Genomic DNA, 21,063 nt, shown 5'->3' with positions numbered 1-21,063 from the left:
GTCTTGTTTTCTTGTGTCTCTTTCAGCCAGTGTGTGTGTGCGTGAGCAGTGTTTTAGCAACCATTTTCCTTTCTATTGTGCGTGGATCCCGTCGAGTACGACGGATGCGTAGGGGTGCTAATACCTTCCCTTCGCATAACCAACTCCCGATCCCATTCTCTTTGGTCGCGAGACCACGTCTTTTCCAGGTTTACTCTGAGCGTTTCCTTTCCCTCTTTTGGGATAAATAACGCACGGTGGCGGCTCTGTTGTTCTTGTTCTCCCGCCGGTTTTTCACGTAATGCGACAGCTGGCGACTCTGCTGGGGAAAGAGAGAAGTTGACCTCTTGCTGGTCCATCTTCCCTGAGCGAGTCTCTCCTAGCGCTCTCTAGGTTAGGGTTTTGGTTGCTGTTTGCTGTTGTATTTATTGCATTCATTTGTATATATGTGCATTTATTGTTTGCATTTATTGTTTGCATTGATGTTTGCATTCATTCATATTCATTTGCTGGTTGTGCTGTGTTTCTCTGTTTGGGGTGGGAGTTACTCGAGGTAAAAGGCCCAATACCCAGGCTATGAGTGAAATCTAGGAAACCTAGGAATAGAGTGATTCATGGGAAGCGGGTGGTGTACGCCACTTAGCGGAACATTGACATCACGAGCAGTTCAGACCCTGGTGGGATATTATCGGTGCATACATCGGGTGTGCATAGGATGATATTCTGCGAAAGGTTATTTATGTTGCGTTTCTCTCGACCTTACCCTGGCCTAGATGACACCCGTGAGTGGGGAGGGATTGATCATTTTAACAGGTACAGTTGGTGACTCTCGGTACTGACGGTGACTATGAATTATGGACATTTATTTTTGGGACGCCGGAGTTCTGTCCGTGGTTTATCAGCGGGTTCCGTTTATTTCAGATCCCCGGGTTGAATTTGAGAGTACCTGTTCAGAGGAGCTGGTTGTCATCCGTTCAATGGATGTTCCTGTGATGATAGTGATGTAATCTCCAGTTTCGTTTATTTCGGAACTCCCCAAGTCGGATTTATGGTGACTTGGTTCCTCAGATTGGTTTCAGATGCCAGTTTGATCAGATTGACCTTGGGTTTCAGATGAATTGCGACTCCGAGTTCAAGCCGAAGCTTCGATCCGGTGTTCTGAGATGCTAGCCTGCCAGTCTTGGCTCCATCATTTGCATCATAGCATGTTTATTTTCCAAAAAATAGTAATGCATGAAAATGAAAAAAAAAGTTAACTCGCATACGCATATCCTTTTCAGGATCATTCATGATAAAATAGCATTCGCATCATATGCATATCATACACATATCATCCTTGCATTACAGACATGTTTGGGAGAGACTTCTCACTTTGGTTCCTGACTGAGACAGGATTGCTGATCATCGTCCGCACCGCTACTCAACCAGATTGAATCAACAGAGGAGTATGGATCAGGTTCAAGCAGAATTGGCCGAAATGAGGGCAAACATGGCCCGGTTCATGACACTGATGCAAGAGATACTGACAGTTGTCATCCCTGGTGGGATCTATCACAATTGGGTCACTGTGGGCTTTCCTATAGTGTTCATAAATCATTGTAATAATCACTTTGTTTAAAAACCCTTCTCCCATGCCAAAAGGAGAAGTGATGACATTGTTGGCAATATTTTGTGCAATGATATTTTCATTCAAATAATTCATGTTAAAACATTTGCTTTTCCATTTGTTTTCCCTTTTCGCTTTTTGCATGAAATTGGTAATCACAAAAAACCCTAAAAAAAAAAAAACAAGAATAAAAGCAATATTTTCATCTGCATAACGATTGTCTTGTTTGATTTTCAAAAAGCTTTTCATATCAAAATCTTTATGCAGGTTATTTCTTAGACCCATTGAACATAGTGATCCGACGTCATCTCCCAATTTTGAATTCCCTGTATTCGAAGCGGACGAAGATGATGTTGAAGGAATTCCTGACGAGATTTCCCGACTTCTTGAGCAAGAAAAGAAGATCACACTCAGCTGCATCTCGAGAATCAGCAGAACAGCCAACTGGGGCATTTATCAAAAAAAAAAGAGAAAAAGAAAAAAAAAGAAAGAGGAGGGTGCAAAATCAAAAAAAAAAAGAGAAGTCAATCAAAATCAAAAGAAATCAAAAGAAATCAAAAGAAAAAACAAAAGAAAATAGCACCCTCAAAGTCCCAAGTTGACTGATGCGGAATTCGATCGAAAAGAAGAGATCAACTGCCATGTGTCATGGACAGTCATATCAGCAGAGAGTGAAGAAAGCACGCGATAAGAAGGTCAAGCCTCATGTGTTCCGAGGGACCTTGTGCTCAAGAAAGTCTTGTCTTTCGTGCCCAATTACAGGGGCAAGTGGACTCCAAGCTATGAATGTCCATATGTGGTCAAGAAAGCCTTTTCAGGCGGTGCTCTGACACTTACAACAATGGATGGAAAAGTTCACTCGTCCTGTGAATTCCGATGCAGTCAAGAAATACTTCGCCTAAAACAAAAAAGCAAACAGCTCGCTAAGTTGAACACCCCAAAGGGCGACTTAGGCAAAAAAAGGAGCGTCTCGGTGGATTGAAAACCCGAAAGGGCGATCCAGGCAAAAGTTAGAGACATTGAAAAAAGAATTTGCATCCCGCTAGATTGAACACCTCACACTGGGGCAATCTAGGCAAAAATTAGGGATTTGGCAAGTAACTGCATCTTGACAAGACTACGCTCTATATCTGTCATCCGTCAGGGATTCTCGATTCGTCGTCGACTGAAGCTTTGAATACATCGAAAATTCAGAATGGTAGAGGAAAGGTCATTATGTTCAATGTAGCCCTCTCCAATATATATCACTGATTTCAAACTTGTACAGATCTATGGAGTCTCGCCCTTTGCAGACTACCATTCCATCACATCAATTTGAGCTTTTATCCAATTGTTTGCACTCTTCTTTGTTTCAACTCAACAAATGTTTTGCATGTTTTAATTGATAAAGTATCATTGTTTTTCAAAATAAACAAATTTTTCAAAAAAATTGTTCTTAAACAAAGTGAACGTTCACAATGATGGAAGGATACTTAGGAGATCCGCAGTGCTCTCCCGAGGGTGACATGATTACCAACAGGTAAGATATTTGTTCGTATCTCGAGCATAACTGTATCTTTCTCCTGTCGAACCTCTTTTGGTTTCTCCTCAGCAAGGTTGCTCAGTGCAGTGTTGGTTGAAGTTGTTTATCTTCATGTTCCCGGCAGTACAACATTCTTTCTCCAAGTCCCTATTAGCCCTATTGTGGGGCATCTCCAGTATAGGTTTGTTCGAGCCCTACCGTGGGGCATTCCCAGCAAGGTTGCTGTTGAAATACTTTTGTGGGGCAGTTCCCCAAGCAGAGTGTTTACTGAAGACGTTAGCGTTCCTCTCTCCAGCAGAGCAGTCTTCTCCTCTCCCCACAGGATGGTGTTGTTCCCTGATATCCCGGTTTCCAGCAGATCGCGCTTGCTCTCTGGTGTTTTTGGCCTTCCCTATGGAAGAAGAGTAGTACCGGGTGGTTGATTCCTGGATCTGTGTATTGAGCATGTCTGTTTGTCAGCATTCATCATACATTTTAGGTAGAATGCATACATGCATAATCATAGCATTTGGATCCTCATGATGCAGCTGTTGCCGTGTATCTGTTGATGTTTGCCTTCTGCTATTTGGTAATACAGATCTCTCCAGTAGATCCTCCTAGCAGAGTTGGGTGTGTCTAATCTCTCCATGTAGAGCCAACCCCTTAAGCAGAAAGTGTCTATCCTTTCCTGCCATTTCCCCACTGAGATACATCCTCGTGGATGACGGTTGTTTCCGCTCCCTCCCAACACACATTGGGATGGGTTTTCCCTATTGAGTTCTTTCCTCATTAGGATGAGTCTTGTTTCAGTCTGCCTTTTGGATCGATCCTAAACTGGCTCCCCGTCGACTGTTTCTTGTGCTTCCCTGGGGCATAAATGAATAGTTGCTCACTAACCGGCACTCATTCATCTTATCCTCAGCGGAATTTGTGGGCCTCTACCTACAAACCGGTAGTTGTAAGTCCTATTGTCGTGGTTTTCTACCTACAAGCTGGTAGTTGTAAAATCCCACTTTCACCCCCTAGCAGAGGTAACCTTTGTGGTTCATTCTTTTTGTTGGCTTCTACCTACAAACCGGTAGTTGTAAGTCCTATCTTCGTGGTTTTCTACCTACAAACCGGTAGTTGTAAAATCCCACTTTCCTTTCCTAGTAGAGTTAACCCTTTGTGCTCATCCTATCGATGACTGGTTACTTTTCCGTGGTTTTCTGCCTACAAACCGGTAGATGTAATCCCCTCTTTGCGGTATTGATATTCTTTCCCCTTTGGATACTTGCTTTGATCAAGCAGTATTGTCCCCATTGGGTCTGCCCTTTCTTTTTGGATACTTGCTCCGAGTTAGCAACTTTATCCTCTTTTGATTGGTCATCTTTGCATACCTAGTCCTGGTACCGATGCCTTTCTTGTCGGTCGATTATTCATTTAACAACCTACAACCCGGTTATGGATAATCTTCCATGCGAGTGTATTATCTACGTTTTGACGGCTATAGATAATATATCTCATGCACTCTTTGGTCAATCTTTCGATTGTTATCTCCAGCAGAGTAAGATTCGTATTCCTTGTGGAATCGAATGTCCATCCTTTAACAAGTTTGCCTTCGCTCTCTTCAGGATGTTTTCGGTCGTTTATCCATTTAACAACCTACAACCCGGTTATGGATAATCTTCCATGCGAGGTTATTATCTACGTTCTGACGGCTATAGATAATATGTCTCATGCGCTCTTGGGTCGAAGTCATCCTCCCCAGTCGAGTAAGATTCGTATTTCTTGTGGAATCAAATGTCCATCCTTTAACAAGACTGCTTTTCTAAGCCCTCTTCAGGATGTTGAGTGTTTTGGAACGCAAACCAATTCACGCTTTGGCACTCAGGCCAATTTTCCGGTATTCAGACCGAAGAAGTTTCCGACGATCAGGTCGATGTACTTATGTTTTTTCCGGTATTCAGACCGAAGAAGTTTCCGACGATCAGGTCGATGTACTTATGTTTTTTCCGGTATTCAGACCGAAGGAGTTTCCGACGATCAGGTCGATGTACTCATGGCACTCAGGCCAATTTTCCGGTATTTAGACCGAAGGAGTTTCCGACGATCAGGTCGATGTACTCATGGCACTCAGGCCAATTTTTCCGGTATTCAGACCGAAGGAGTTTCCGACGATCAGGTCGATGTACTCATGGCACTCAGGCCAATTTTCCGGTATTCAGACCGAAGAAGTTTCCGACGATCAGGTCGATGTACTTATGGCACTCAGGCCAATTTTCCGGTATTCAGACCGAAGTGGCGTTCAGGCCAATTTTCGATTGTCAGATCGAAGAAGTTAATCCTCCTCTCCGTTGGTGTCGATAAACGTCGAGTTTTTCCCGGTCATCCATTGATGATTTGGTTGTGTTCACTCTCCCCAGTAGAGTTTCCTCCTCTCCGTTGGTGTCGATAAACGTCGAGTTTTTCCTAGTCATCCGATGATGTCTAGTTGTACCCCTCTCCATGCAGAGTTACCTCTCCGTTGGTTTCGATAAACGTCGAGTTTTTCCCGATCATCCGTTGATGATTTGGTTGTGTCCTCCTTCCCTAGTGAAGTATTCCTCCTCTCCGTTGGTGTCGATAAACGTCGAGTTTTTCCTATGCGTCCGTTGGCGTATAGTTGATATCTTTCCCCGCAGGGTCGTCCCCAGTTAATTCTCCTTCTCCGTTGGTGTCGATAAACGTTGAGTCTCCCTTTCGTCCTATGACGTCTGGTTGAGTTTTCTCCTTCTCCGTTTGTGTCGATAAACGTTGAGTCTCCCTTTCGTCCTATGACGTCTGGCTGAGTTTTCTCCTCCCCGTTGGTGTCGATAAACGTCGAGTTTTTCCTATTCGTCCTATGACGTCTAGTTGTACCTGTCCCCATGTGGATTTACCTCTCCGTTGGTCTTGGTAAACGTTGAGTTTTTCCCATTACGTCCGCTGACGTATGGTTGTATATCTCTTTCCATTCATCCGATGATGATTGGTTACCTCTCCGTTGGTCTTGGTAAACGTCGAGTTTTTCCTATTCGTCCTATGACGTCTAGTTGTACCTGTCCCCATGTGGATCTACCTCTCCGTTGGTCTTGGTAAACGTCGAGTTTTTCCTATTCGTCCTATGATGTCTAGTTGTACCTGTCCCCATGTGGATTTACCTCTCCGTTGGTCTTGGTAAACGTTGAGTTTTTCCCATTTCGTCCGTTGACGTATGGTTGTATCTCTTCCAGTCATTCATTAATGTCTGGTTACCTCTCCGTTGGTCTTGGTAAACGTTGAGTTTTTCCCATTTCGTCCGTTGACGTATGGTTGTATCTCTTCCGGTCATTCATTAATGTCTGGTTACCTCTCCGTTGGTCTTGGTAAACGCTGAGTTTTTCCTAGTTGTCCGTTGGCATCTAGTTGGGATTTCTTTTCCCATTCATCGTCGTTGCGATGTCTGGATGTGGCCGTACCCTTTGAAAACAAAAAAACAAAAATACCCAGTAATAAAAATCAAACCCCAGTGGACGTTTCCATTGATGGATCCCTGTATTGTGCAAATTCTACGGTTCTTGGTATTCAATCCCTGTTTACCCTAAAAGTCTGACAGCCGCTGCTATCATCCATTCGGGTTCCCAGCTGATTGAATAGGGGCAACTGTAGCACCTCAAATTTGCACCTATCATTGTACATACATTCTCACATTAGGTCATAGCATAACATGGTCCACTGCATAGCATTGCATTGTCCCTTTTGCCTCAAGAGCAAGATAATCAAGAGAATTAGGTCAAACTGATCAGGAGATCAGTCAACCAAGCAAGCAAGTGTGTTTATCAAGGAGCCAAGGCCCTAGGGTTGGTCCAACATGTTCACATGACTTGGGGATCCATTTGAAGTGTTTAGGTCAAAGATTGGATGCTCAGAAGTCATCAGGCAATGCACGATCAGTCAGAAACCCTAAAAAGTCAAACTTGGTCAACTGGGTTTGATTTTATGGTTTTGATGGATGGATTTGGTTTGAGAGAGCTTATTCATGTCCAAATAGGCCTCATATATCATGGCAAACAACATCATTGAAGAATTTGAAGCAAAATCAGAAATTTCCAAAAATAGAAACTGGACCTGTAATTTTAACTGCCAAAAATGGAAACTTCTTGATCCCAAACTTACATCATGATACAAGCTTCAAATGAATTTTTGCCCAACATGAAAGTTGAAGATCTTGTTCTCCCATTTCCAAAAAGTCCAAGAACTCTCAATTCCCATGTATGGTTGGCAAGATATGATCAATTCATTTTCAAAAATTCTTGAACTTCAAAAGGCCATATCTCTCAAACCATTTGGCCAAATTTGGTGAGGTTTTTTCCAACAAGTCATATTTAATCTCCTCTTTCCAAAAAGGTAACCCTCATGCACCAAAACTTCATGGATCAAAATGGACTTTTTTGACTCACTTGAATTATTTTTAAGTGAAGTGAAATTATGAACTTTTGATTTAACCATTTTTAATCCACTTTGCCATTCAAATATGTTCAGACATGTTAAATTGGTTGTGTTGCAAGCCCAAATTCGTGGCCTTTGCTTATGCACCATCCCATATGGACAAATGTGGCAACTTAGCAATTTGATTCATTAAGCAAAATGGTGATTAGCATACATGGATTAAAACTTAAACAGAGGTATAAGAGCTCATTTTCTGTCAATTCCAACCCTAGCAGCCATCAATTGAAGACAGAAAAAACTCTTTTCTCTCAAAAATCTCATTTCCTCATTTTTGAACTTTGGCTAAAAAACCCAAAAGAACTCGAACTGTCTTGTTGGTTTCCTCATGTGCTCACCATTTTGAGTTGATTGCAAGCTTCATTTTCCTACTGTAAAGCACTCAAACAACTGTTTCATCCAAAGCTCCATCAATGGCAAATCTGGTTTGAAGACATTCCAAAGGTTGTTGAGCTACAAGTCACTAACCATTCATCATTGCAAGCTGGAAAGGGCATCTGTTTTGAGCCAAACCCTCAAACCACCACTGTTTCAGCTCTGTCTTCAAGAACAAGTAAATTTTCGATTCACTTATTTCTCTAAACCATGCCATGCTTTAGGTAGGTTTTGTTTCGCTGATTCTATTGAGCTTTGGATCCATAAAAAATGGTCGAGTGATGAGTGAATAATGATGATTTGAAGTTGCATGTTAAATGTTGTTTTTGCTTATTTCTTTTGTTTTAGTTTAAGTTACTGAAAATAAATGATAGAATGTTGATGATGATGCTTGGCTGGTTCGAATATTGCTCTCAATTTGTGTTTCTGGAAAATTAAATGGTTGAGTCGAATTTGAGATGATGAGTACTGTAGCTGTACAAACCCTATTTTTCCAAAACCCAGAAATCTGGACTGCATCGCGTTTGTGTTTGTTTGCATGAGAAATCTACTATTTCATTGCCATGCCCTGTTACCGAGTGCCACGTCTCCCAGCAATACTCACCGTTTCATTAAACTTTCCCAGATATTACAAATATGCCACGGCAGGGTTTATTTGGTTATTCAAATCATTTTATTTCATAATATTATTTCATCTTGTTACATAAACTTCTAAAAATCATAACATCTTCATTTTTAATCCAAAATTCATGGGACTTGTTGCATTGTGTTCATATGGATCCCTAGTTTTTTATCATGATTTTTGCTGATTTTTTTGGATGAGTAGGTTTTAAATGGCATTAGGGTTTTGTTCATGTATCCTTTTCTTGTACATTTTGCCAATTCATTTGTGAAATGGTCATGACTCATCCAATGGACTTGAAACTTTTTGAGCACAAACTAGACACACTCATGTTTATTTTGATGTAAAGTTTGTGAATTTCTCTTATCTGGATTGTGAGTTGTGAATTTTTGAAGTAGGGTGTGACAATTTGTGTCACACCATTGATGTGCAACTTGTTGATTTTTGTATCCATGCTTCTTGACCTCCAAATGAATTGATTTTTTGCATGAACCTACTATTGTATGTCTAGTTTGTATGTGATTTTTTGTGGAATTGTTTGTGCCCTTTTCCATTTGTTTGAGATTTTCTCCCCTGTTTGACCAAAATGTTGACTTCTTGTGATACATGTTGCCATTCCATTTGTGAAATTCTCATACTTTATTAGATGGACATGAAATTTTACATGAGATAACTAGACATCCTAAGATTTGCCATGGTTTTAGTCCCATTCATTTATCATATGCCCTCTCTGATTTATGATTTTTTTAAGTTGATGCATGTTTGGTTGACTTCTTTGAGCATGTTCAAAATTGCTTTGACTTTCTGATTTTCATTGACTGCCTTCCACTTGTCCAAATGAGATGAAATTTGACATGCTTACCATGCTATGTGTTAAGATTGATCATGATTTATTTGGTGATTTTTGGAAATGTTTGAGTTGACTTTTGATGCAAGTCTTGCTGTTGACTTCTATGAGCTCTCATTTGCCATGCTTTGACTTCTTTTGCTTATGAAATGATGATGATGCATGATATGAACATGAAACCAATTGGGTTTGCTTCCTAAATGTTTGAATTTGATTTTTATTGGACATTGCTTGCTGTTTTGGCTTTCTCATTCATTTTTGACCCTAGGCTTGTCCTAGTGGTCCTGTGGCTTATGTTTGAGTTCATGTTTTCAGGTTAATCCACAAATGCTTCAAAGAGATCATTACAATTTGATTGAGTTCATCTGATTATCATGAGCTAACCTCTTTGTTTTGTAGGTTGCTTGGCTCATATGCCTTGAGCATTGTGCTTTGCCCCTTTGTTAATTGTATTGACTGTTGATTCTTACCTCCTTTGCTTTAGCTTTTGAATTGTGTACTGATCTGTTTGACTATTTCAGGTACCATTAGTTGCTTAGTTCTTTGAACTTGCTTTGCTTTGCTTTAATAGCAACTTGCTTTGAGGTATAATCCCTTAATCTTCATGTAGTCTGGAAGACCTGGCCTGTTACTTGGCCAGGCAACTGTCTGAAGTCCTCCTTAAGAGGCAATGTTTGTGTATGTTTAAATCTTGTCCCTGTACATATGCAAAGTCCTCCTAAGTGAAGAGGCAATTGGCAGAACCCAAGGGATATGCAACCTATCCCCTGCTATTCTGTGTGTCATCTGCCTTGCTCACACCACTGTGTTGATGCATTGCAGATACAAACCCAAGATCTTGTACAACTGTACAGTTGAGTCAGTATCAAATGTGTAGAAGGGTTCCCACTTTCTGAACCCACACATTCTTGTCAAATGCTCTCCCTGGCCAGGGATAAGAGCAATGAGGCACACCCCTCATCTCCTTTCATCTGCTTCACCTTGGCTCTCAATGCCAAGGTTAAGAGCAACATTAACCCAATTCCAGAGGTTTGTTTGTTGAGGTTGATATGACCCCTCGACTAAAACCTAACCTTGATGTTTGAGCCCCTTGTTGGTGTGTTTATTTTATGCTGTATGTGCTTGTGTGTGCTTGTGTGGTGTGATTGTATCCCCTAGGTTTGCTAGACTCCGCGTAGTCTCGTTTGCATGTCAATTAAGGTAGCACGGTTCCTTCGTATAGGACTTCCTTTCTTGCTTGAGCTTTCTTAAAACACAAACACATTATCCCCTCTTAAGGATACGTTGACTCCTTCTACTACAGGTGAGTAAGTCTCCAAAGGTCGAGCATCAGGTAGATTGTGCAGTGACGTTGTCCACTTAAAAAACACAAACCAACGGGAATAGTTTAGCCGAACTACGGCAACTCTGATTCTCATGTCCAGATGAGATACGTAGGCACGAGATGCGATGTCTTGTCGAGTTTGACTAACAACTAACACTAATTCTCTTCTCTCGCCCTCGTTGCGATTGAGACCTCCCCTTTCTCTTGCCCTAGTTGCAATCGAGACCCTTGCTTCCTGTGCAAGTTAGGTTTGGTGTGGCTTGCTTCCTGTGCAAGTCATGTTTAGGATAGGCTTGCTTCCTGTGCAAGTTAGCTAGAAACCTTAACTTAGGGATGATTTTGCATGACAACATCTAGGCTCGAGTCGTAGTCTCCCTAGTGTTGTGTCTCCCTCTGTTATCTGGTTAGGCTAGTCCTTTTTCCCTGCGTAGGGGAACTACGTCGCCCTGATCCTCATACCAGATGAGGTACGTAGGCAGGAGATGAGCTGATCTCTCTGGGCGCCTTTTTTCTCTTTCCGCCCTTTTTTCTTTTTGTGTGTGTCGTTAGACAGTTGCTAGGCTCGAGTGCCTGACTCCTTAGCAATTTGTTGTCTGTTTGTTTGAGTGTGTGCTTGACAGTTATAGGCTCGAGTCCCCGACTCCCTATTAACTTGTTGTGTTGTTGTGTGCTTGGAAGCTGATGTAAGACCATCGAGTGGCATTCGGGTTCCAGTGTGGGTTTGTTTGGTTCGGATGCTGATGTAAGTCCAGCGATTGGCATTCAGGCTCCACGTTTGCCTTTGCCCGTGTTTGTTTGTGTGCGTGTCAGCCGAGCTACGAATGCTCTGATTCTCCTTCGTCCAAGGAGATACGTATGCATAGGATGCGACATCCTAGCGAGCATGTTTTCCCCCAGTCCGAACTACTTCGACTCTGATGTCTATGCCTGATAGGCTAAGTAGGCCCAGGATACGATGTCCTGCCGAGTCAGTTTCAGTCTTGTCTTGTTTTCTTGTGTCTCTTTCAGCCAGTGTGTGTGTGCGTGAGCAGTGTTTTAGCAACCATTTTCCTTTCTATTGTGCGTGGATCCCATCGAGTACGACAGATGCGTAGGGATGCTAATACCTTCCCTTCGCATAACCAACTCCCGATCCCATTCTCTTTGGTCGCGAGACCACGTCTTTTCCAGGTTTACTCTGAGCGTTTCCTTTCCCTCTTTTGGGATAAATAACGCACGGTGGCGGCTCTGTTGTTCTTGTTCTCCCGCCGGTTTTTCGCGTAATGCAACACATAATAATCCGGCATCAATATTTTGACAATCAGCATTTGATTTTATCGTGCAGATCGGAGATATGTGATTGAGCATGATACCCCCAACCATGTGTGTGCTTGTGTGAGTGCATACGGTAAAGCAAATAAAGCTTGAAGATCAATCACTGAATGAAAAATACCATCACATAGCAAAAAGTGCACAATAAGTGCCATAGTCATACATCAAATCAGATACAAATCTCCAGAATCAGGAAAGAAATACAAGCAAGTAGATTCCGTCAACAAGCCTGACGGTAATCCAATACAAATGAAAGCTAGCCTGATGAGGGTCCCACAGATGGCCCTATCTCAGCTTCCATCCTCGCGAACTCTGCGGCGAACCTGAGCTCGGTGTTCTCCTGTTGTAATCTCCCCACCTCTTTCTGGTGAATCTTCATATGCCTGAAGTAATGATCTCTCTCGGCTATACAGTGATCTCTCTCGGCGACAATCTTCGCTTTCTCCGCTTCCTTAACCTTCAGCTTGGCTTCCCACTCAGCAATGAGAACTCTGACTCTGTCGTCTCTCTGATCCTTCACGAGAATCTGCCTCCTCTTCTGATCCTCAATAACCTTTGCAGCTCTGGCTAGCTTCTCCTTAGTGATGTCGTGCTCTCTGGTAGATGACGCTAGGGCTTGGTTAATTTTCCCATAGTAGGTAGTGTCTATCTCAAAGCGCTTTGCTGCCAAGGCATGCCGCTTGTCTTGATCTTCCATCTTCACTTTGATCTCCTGGTTGGCTATCTGAACCCGAGCAACAGTCATCTCCAATTCCGCTTTCTCCGCAAGCAACTGATCTCTGGCTCTCTTCATCTCGAGAAATTCTTCCATACTGACAGAAGAACTTGGACCCTCGATCATAGGACACCCAAGATCACCTCCCGGAAATGGTAGATGTGTAATCTCAATTCTCTTCCGCAACCAATCCTTAAATAATGGAAAATACCGACAGTTGACCTTCCCATAAGGAATCTTGCCCTTCCTCTGAATATCACGCCACTCATCCAACACTTGCCTCAGCTTGGCCTGATTGCCATCAATCGGGAAGTAAAAGGACTCCTGAATCTCTCGACTGAGAGGAGGACCCTCTACAGCAAACCCCATCTGTCTCCTGAGAAGCACCGGGTTGTAATTGATGCAACCCTGAACTCCCACAAGAGGCACATTAGGTAAACTCCCACAGCTATATATAAAATCTCGTCCTGCCAAACCATTATGAGTCCATGCAATATCATCAGCCCGCAAACCCATCAATCTGAAGGACCACTTAACAGTAGGATCAAGATGAGCAAAAGCACCTCTGGAAGGCAAATACCCCATAAACCACCTGAATAGCAACTGAGCACAGCACCGGATCAAACCCCCACGCCGCTTCTCGTTTCTGTTATGAACCGAGTAATAGACATCTCCGATCAGAGTAGGAATAGGGTTCCTCTGTATGAACAGTCTGATAGCATTATGGTCCACAAAATTCTTCTGATTAGGAAATAACATAATCCCATAAATGCTCGCAGCAATCAGAGCGCAAACCGTCTTCCAATTACCCATAGCAGCATGCTCCTTGGCATTAGCCTCCAAGAAACTCAAATGAAATCCAGGTAACTTCCCCTTTTCCTTCAAACCTTCCTTGACCATTTCCGGACTCAAATAAAGAGCACGAGAAATCCCAAGGACGTCAGGCTCCACCCTAGTAACATGGAAAGGAATCTGATCACGGATCTGCATACCCAGAATGCTAGCATAGTCCTCCATCAGAGGTTCCAACAGATAATCTGGAAATACGAAACATCTCAGCCCCGGGTCATAAAATTGGAGAAGTGTATGAATGGCGCTCCTGTCACTGTCAGTGAGTCTGAAAACCATCTTCAGGATACTACCGTATGACTCTCTGAACATCCCCACATGATCGGGAGTAATCAATGCTGTCATCTCCATCAGCACACCAATCTCAGGATCGAAGAAACTGTAGGCAATGTTGTCTTTCAGACCGGTCCTCATATCTGAACAGGAAGTCTCTCAACCAGGATCTCAATCAAAAATGTCCCTGCATATGGATAAACATGTGTTAAATGCAATTAATGCAAGATGTAATGATGCTGATGAATGAATGCAATGCATTGCCATCCTCCAAGCCGTCTGATCATCTGCACTGAAACCTGGTCTCTGAACTGATCATAACCATCTGAGGGAACAAGTAACCACCAATCCATCTCAAGGGTTCCGAAATAAACGGAAGACAGATACATCATCATCATCATCAAACCATCTCTGAACAGATACCCAAAATCATCTGAATCGGCCCGGGGAATCCTGAAATAAACGGATCCCCACTAATAAATAACACGGACAGCACTCCGGCGCCTCGGCAATAAATGATCATAAATCCGACTTATAAATATGACTCTGATCCACGGAACAAAAAAAATCACCATCTGAGTCACTATCTGAACATGCATCTGAAAGAATCACCCTCCCCTCACAGGTAAATTCTAATCAGGTCATCCTAAGGCGGATAATAGTCTCGACAATCGGGCAGAGATACTCAATGGGTTTGCCCTTTCGGGTGTGCCATTGTAGCTCTCCTGAGATCGTCTAAACCAAAGATCCGGGAAATGATCGGTCACCAGAGTCAACAGCTCAGATGAGGTAACTCAACCAAAGTGGAATACCCACAGAGGCAAGCACTATCAAATGAACCTCGTCCGGCTTGTGGTACATCATGCTGCCAGGCACATATTGACTTAATATGAAAGAGGCAACATGAGACCACACTAATCCTAGGTGTATACTCGGGCCTGGGTTTTAGCCCCACTCAGAACACCCACCCCAAAACAGAGGAACCACCTGCACAGAGGATAGCAACATGATAGTATGATGCATGCAAATATTTATGCAAATATATACACAGGTTAGAATAATAAATGCAATAAATAAAGCAAGACAAGCAACCTAAACTATCCTAGAACGCTAGGAAGGACTCGCTTAGGGAAGATGGACCAGCACAGGTCAACATCTAATAGTCCCCAGCAGAGTCGCCAGCTGTCGCATCCGCGAAAAAACAACCGGCGGGCTGAAACAAAAACAACACAGAGCCGCCACTGCGCGTTATTTATCCCAAGATAGGGAAAGGAAACGCTCAGAGAAACCTGGAAAAAGCATGGTCTCGCGACCAAAGAGAAAGGGTAAGGGAGTCGGTTACGCAAGGGGAAGGTATTAGCACCCCTCACGTCCGTCGTACTCGACGGGATCCACGTTCTAAAAGAAAGAATAGGTTGCTAAAATAAACAGACAAACATCATACACACACGCTAAGACAACACAGGTGGGGTTAAGGGGAAGAGAGCTCGATAGGACGTCGCATCCTATGCCTACGTATCTCGTCTGGAACGAGAATCAGAGCTGCCGTAGTTCGGCTTACGCGCGCCAAACAAGCAAACATGGAGCCTGAATGCCAATCACTGGACTTACATCAGCATCCGAACCAAAACACACAAGAAGGCAAACGTGGAGCCCGACCGCCAATCACTGGACTTACGTCGGCATCCGAACCAAAACACACGATCAGATAACAAGTAAACACACACAAAAAGAAAAAAAAGTGCCCGGAGAGACCTCGCACGGTCTCCTGCCTACATACCTCGTCTGGAACGAGGATCAGGGCGATGTAGTTCCCCTCAAAGGGAAAGAAAACCTAGCCAGAAACCAAGGGAAGACACACTACCAGGGAGCTGTACTCGAGCCTAGTGTTGTCATGCATCATTGCCCTACGTTGAGGTTTCTACCTACTTGCACAACGGCAAGCTAATCCTATCCAGGAAGAAAGCAAGCATACAAGCATACAAGCAAACAGAGCAAACAAATATTCACCAAGCACACATTATAACCAGTCAAGTGGGCTCAAACAATGGGTTTGACTGCCGAAGCAAGTCATCTGTACATGGGTAGTATTCGCTCTTAACCTTGCCATTGCGGGGCTAAGGTGAAGCAGATGAAAGGTGAGTGAAGATTAGACTTCATAGCTCTTATCCCTGACCAGGGAGAGCTTCAGACAAAGGAGCGTGGGTCCAGAATGGAGGGACCCTTCTACGCTCAAGATTCTGACTCGATTGTGCAACAACACAAGATCTTGGGTTTGTGTCCCAATGCATCAACACACAGCCGTGTGAGCAAGGGACGACTCACAGAATAGTGGGGGATAGATTGCATATCCCTTTGATCCACCAATTGCCTCATAGAGGTCTTTACCTGCTTGGCACAAATGTAAACAACCACAAACATCGCCTCTTAAGGAGGACTTCAGACAGTTGCCTGGCCAAGTAACAGGCCAGGTCTTCCAGACTACATGAAGTATAGAGATTCTACCTCAACTGGTTAAAAAAAACCAAGCAGCAGCAAGCAAGTTCTTAAAGAACTGTAAGCGACTAAATGTACCTGAAATCAATCAAGTATCATCAGTACTCAGACAAACCAACAGTAAACAGCAAATGTTAATCAGTTAAACTGCACAGGCAACACAAGTTAATGCACACAAGTGCAAGCTATAAGCCCAAGCTCAAGCATCACAACCTTACAATGGCAGTGATGATTCTTGAAGCCTTGGCGCACAATGATCCAAAACAGATGCAAGAGAAGCTTCAGGAAGTTGACTGGAGATGTTAGGTTAGCTCGAGGATGCTTCTATTGGAAGAAATTGCAAATTGCCATTGTTGAACCAAAGATGAACAGTCCCGATTCGTGAGGTTATGGTGATGCTTCCTCAAAACAGTTGAAGATCCATGTTCATAGAGCACAAAGCAAAAAGAATCACTCGAATTGATGAAGAATTGAAGGAGTTTGGTTGAATTTGGTTCTTGAAGCTTCTTGATGAATTTGGAGAATTGGAGGGAAAATCAGTTAGAAAACTTTGTGAATTGTGATTGTAATCAACATTCAGTTATGATTAAGCTCTTATACTTCCACTTAATCATATTCTTAATCATCCATTAACCAAAAATGAAAGTGATTAGCTTAATGCAATTTTCTTAAGGCAAGGGCAAAATTGGTATTTCACGTAGGGCTCTGTGACAGCTGTATGACAGCTCACACACTCTCCAAATACCAGTTGTGATGTGTTGGCACTTGTCTCATGGCAATTGGCTTTGTAATTTTCATTTTCAACATGTTATGCCAAAATATGCAATTTCAAGTGCAATTCCAAAATGACTTAGTCAAATATTGCACTTTGCAAGCTTATGACAGTTCAAACCATCTCCAATTGGCATATGTGAGGTGTTGCAAAAACTCCCATTCCAAAATTCCCATTATTTCTCAACTTGGACCATTTTGCCCTTGACTTCTTAATTGTGCACTTGAAAAATGACCTTTTGCATTGACCATTTTTGATGAATTCCAGTTATGCACCATGAAAGTACATGTCAAATGGAGTTTGCACATAAAAAGATCACTCAATTTGGACACTCCATGTGGAAGTTATGCCCCCCTGATTATAGGTCTTTTTTGAAATTGAATGGACCATAACTTGCCAACCATACATGGGATTTTCATGTTCTTGGACTTTTTGGAAAAGTGAGACCAAGATCTACAACTTTCATGTTGAACAAATTTTCATTTGAAGCTTTTTTGGACACGTAATTTTGTGATGAAAAACTTTCCATTTTTGGAAACTTCCATTACAAGTCACTTTCTATTTTTGGCAATCTTTGTCCTGACTTTATTTTCTTCATTCTTGAGCTTTGACATGTCAAATAACACTTGTTCCAACATGAATGAAGTGTATCCAACTCAATTCCACCTCCAAATCCATAAAATCAAGCACAGTTGACCACAGTTGACTTTTCAACTGATAGATGAATCTGGCAATGCACTGATCAATCTGAACCCCAATCCTCTGATGAAATGGCTCAAGGATGAAACCCTAGCCTCCATAAGCTCAATACAATCACGAAATGATCCCCATATCCATCATAGACCCCATCTCCTTGCTATGCCCCGATTGGCCCAATGCAACTGATTAGGGTTGACCAGTGGTCAAAACCCTAATCTCAAGGGATCTGATCAATCTTCTGAATCTCTAGATGATATAAAGACCATGATGATGATGATGTATCATTGCAAACAAGATGAAGACCAGTCTCCTTGAGAATCAAAACCCTAACTTGAATCACCACCCTCAGATGATTAATGATCCAATCCACTGAAACCCTAGCTTGCATATAACCTCTTCATCTTCTGCTCAAGACTTGGAAGGATGACTTGCACAATGTAACCACATGATATGCAATATGCAATGCCTAATGACCTAAAATTGATATGCAATATGCTCAGCTAGTCCCAAGAGAGGAGGGCAAATTTTGAGGTGTTACAGATATGTCTAAATTTATATATTATTGATTGTATGCCTAATAGTACAAATAATTAATATTTGTACTTATTTGTAGGAATTGAGAGATGGACGACCATACAACAAAGGATAAATGTATGTAATTTCTCATAAAAATTTTGATAGATATTTTATCAATAAAGATGCATACAATAATGTAAATGCAAGTTAATTATTTTGAAATATTTGTTAGTCTCCTTAATGTTTGACAAAAGATCGAACCTTTTGGCATCTCTTAGAGGTGGAGAGAATCTGTCTAAAAACTAGTTAAATTAAGTTGAGAATTATGATTATGTTAAATCATCAATTCCTCATCAAGTAAACCCAACAGTTCACACCACATCAAATGTGTAGCCACACAAGATTCAAACATGTTAAATCATTTTAACAACAATTCATCATCATGTAAACCCCAAAGTTCACACAATTATCCATACAATCGATAACACACAATCTTACAGTGAATATACGCCTACACATCAAATATTTCATCAAGTAATATCATAAGGTAGCTTTGCATTTTAACTCTCCAACTCTTTAAATGGCACCTCATTTGGACCTACGACACTAAAGTTATGGCAAAAAACGTCAGACATTGCAACATAGTTCAAAACAACAATTTTTCAAATTTTGGCCTATGTCAATTGATTGACAGCAAAAACATTTACATTCCGACTTTTTCGAAAATCGCTTCAGGAGGCCATGTAATCGATTAATTCCCTTGGCAATCAATTGACATATTATTTTTTTTCAAAAATTTAATGCGTGCAATCGATTGACGTATAGTGTCAATCGATTGACATTGTCTTTTTTTCCAGAAAAACTCAGTTTTAACACATGATCTTCATCCCTTATCATTCATGCATCACCCCAATCAAATTTTCCATATTTAATCACCATGTGAACAAAATTTAACAGTACATCATGTTACCATAACAATCAAACATCTTATAACACATATATCAATCATGATTCATGGAAATTTATCATATAATTAAAACATCAAATTCACAACATTCATACTCAAGATCAAAGCTCCATATATTCATCAATGACATAAAGTTACATGTGCATAAACATGATATTTTACACATGAATTCAGTCACAACCAATCAAATAATACACATAATCAATCATCAATTTCAGATTTGAACACAACATCAACATATTCAAAACAAAATTATACAACCCTAATAAAAGGAAAGACCTCTCTTCTATACTCTATTATGAAATACACCCATAGTGAAAACTCTTTCTTCCCCTTTGCCTTAGGTTTTCTAGCAGCAAGTTCTTCAATCAGAAATTGCTTCTTTCCTCCTTAAGCCATAAACTTGTTCTTCTCACTTTTTCTCCAACTTCTATTTTGCACGTACGGTAAACTTTTCCCAATTCTCACACTCCTCTATTTATAAATAAAAACCTAATTTTTCAATTTAGGTATTTCTCGTACTACCCCGAACTTATTCTTTAGATCTCCTCATTGCCCCTTGTTTCTCTACTAACTCATATTTCTCTTTAATTTTAATTATTAAATAATTTCTAACATAAAACATCAATTTTTATTTTTATTTCTAATATTAATTATAATAAATTAAAAATACTAATATTTTAGTTATTGTTAATTATTCTATCCAGCACCCATATCCTTACCATCCCCTACCAATACCATTACACCCCAACAACACATGTAATCACATTATTTATTTTAATTAAAACACCTAATAACTAAATAAATACATAAATAATTCAATTAAATTAATTAATCAAATTTGAGGTGATACATTTGACGCGTACAAAACTTAATATATGGGAGGCGGTTTATAACTTTTTTCGTTTAATCCAGCATTTCGTGTGGATCATCGTCTAATCAGATTTGACTATCGCTTGCGAAAAGTCAAGGTTAACCATTGTATGCTTGAGTAAGGTAGCACGTGTTCCTCGCGCATTTCTTAGTAGTGCTTGATTGATCCTTGATGTATAAGTATTGTAACTGGTCCATAGCAAATGTTATCTACAAAATTTATTTAAAAAAAATTATTGGAATATATTATAAGTTATAATATAATATCAAAATATTTTTCTATTAAAAAAATTAATTGAAACATCTTAATTTTACACCATTTTTGTTATAAAATGTTATTCAAGGAAAGCTTCTAATATAAAAAAGTGATATCATCAAACAACTTTTATTTAAAGTTCTAATTTTTAACATTGAATTAGCTTTTACTTAAAGTTCTTAATTTTAACATTGAATTGAATTTAATGTAGGGGTTCTAAAACGAGTATGATCCATCAAATACGTCTATTTTATCTCTTTTTTTATAAGATGATTTAAGGTTTTAAATTCACACCTTATAATGTGTTCGCTCCGTTCTATTCCATTTTTTTTTCGGACTTGTGCGTGTGGACATCAACATAATTTTATATTTTTAGATTTAAAAATTATAATGTCCGCAAGATCACCCTTCTCCATCCTTATTTTTTTTTTTGGGTGAGTCAAAATTTTAGGTCCATATCCTTATTTATATATATATATATATATATATATATATATATATATATATATATATATATATATATATATATATATATATATATATATATATATATATATATATATATATATATCCACCCCACCCCACTGATTTTTTTGA

This window comes from Lathyrus oleraceus, chromosome 3 (genome assembly GCF_024323335.1).
Source record: "Lathyrus oleraceus cultivar Zhongwan6 chromosome 3, CAAS_Psat_ZW6_1.0, whole genome shotgun sequence".
Taxonomy (NCBI): domain Eukaryota; kingdom Viridiplantae; phylum Streptophyta; class Magnoliopsida; order Fabales; family Fabaceae; genus Lathyrus; species Lathyrus oleraceus.
Note: the sequence above shows the minus strand (reverse complement) of the source record.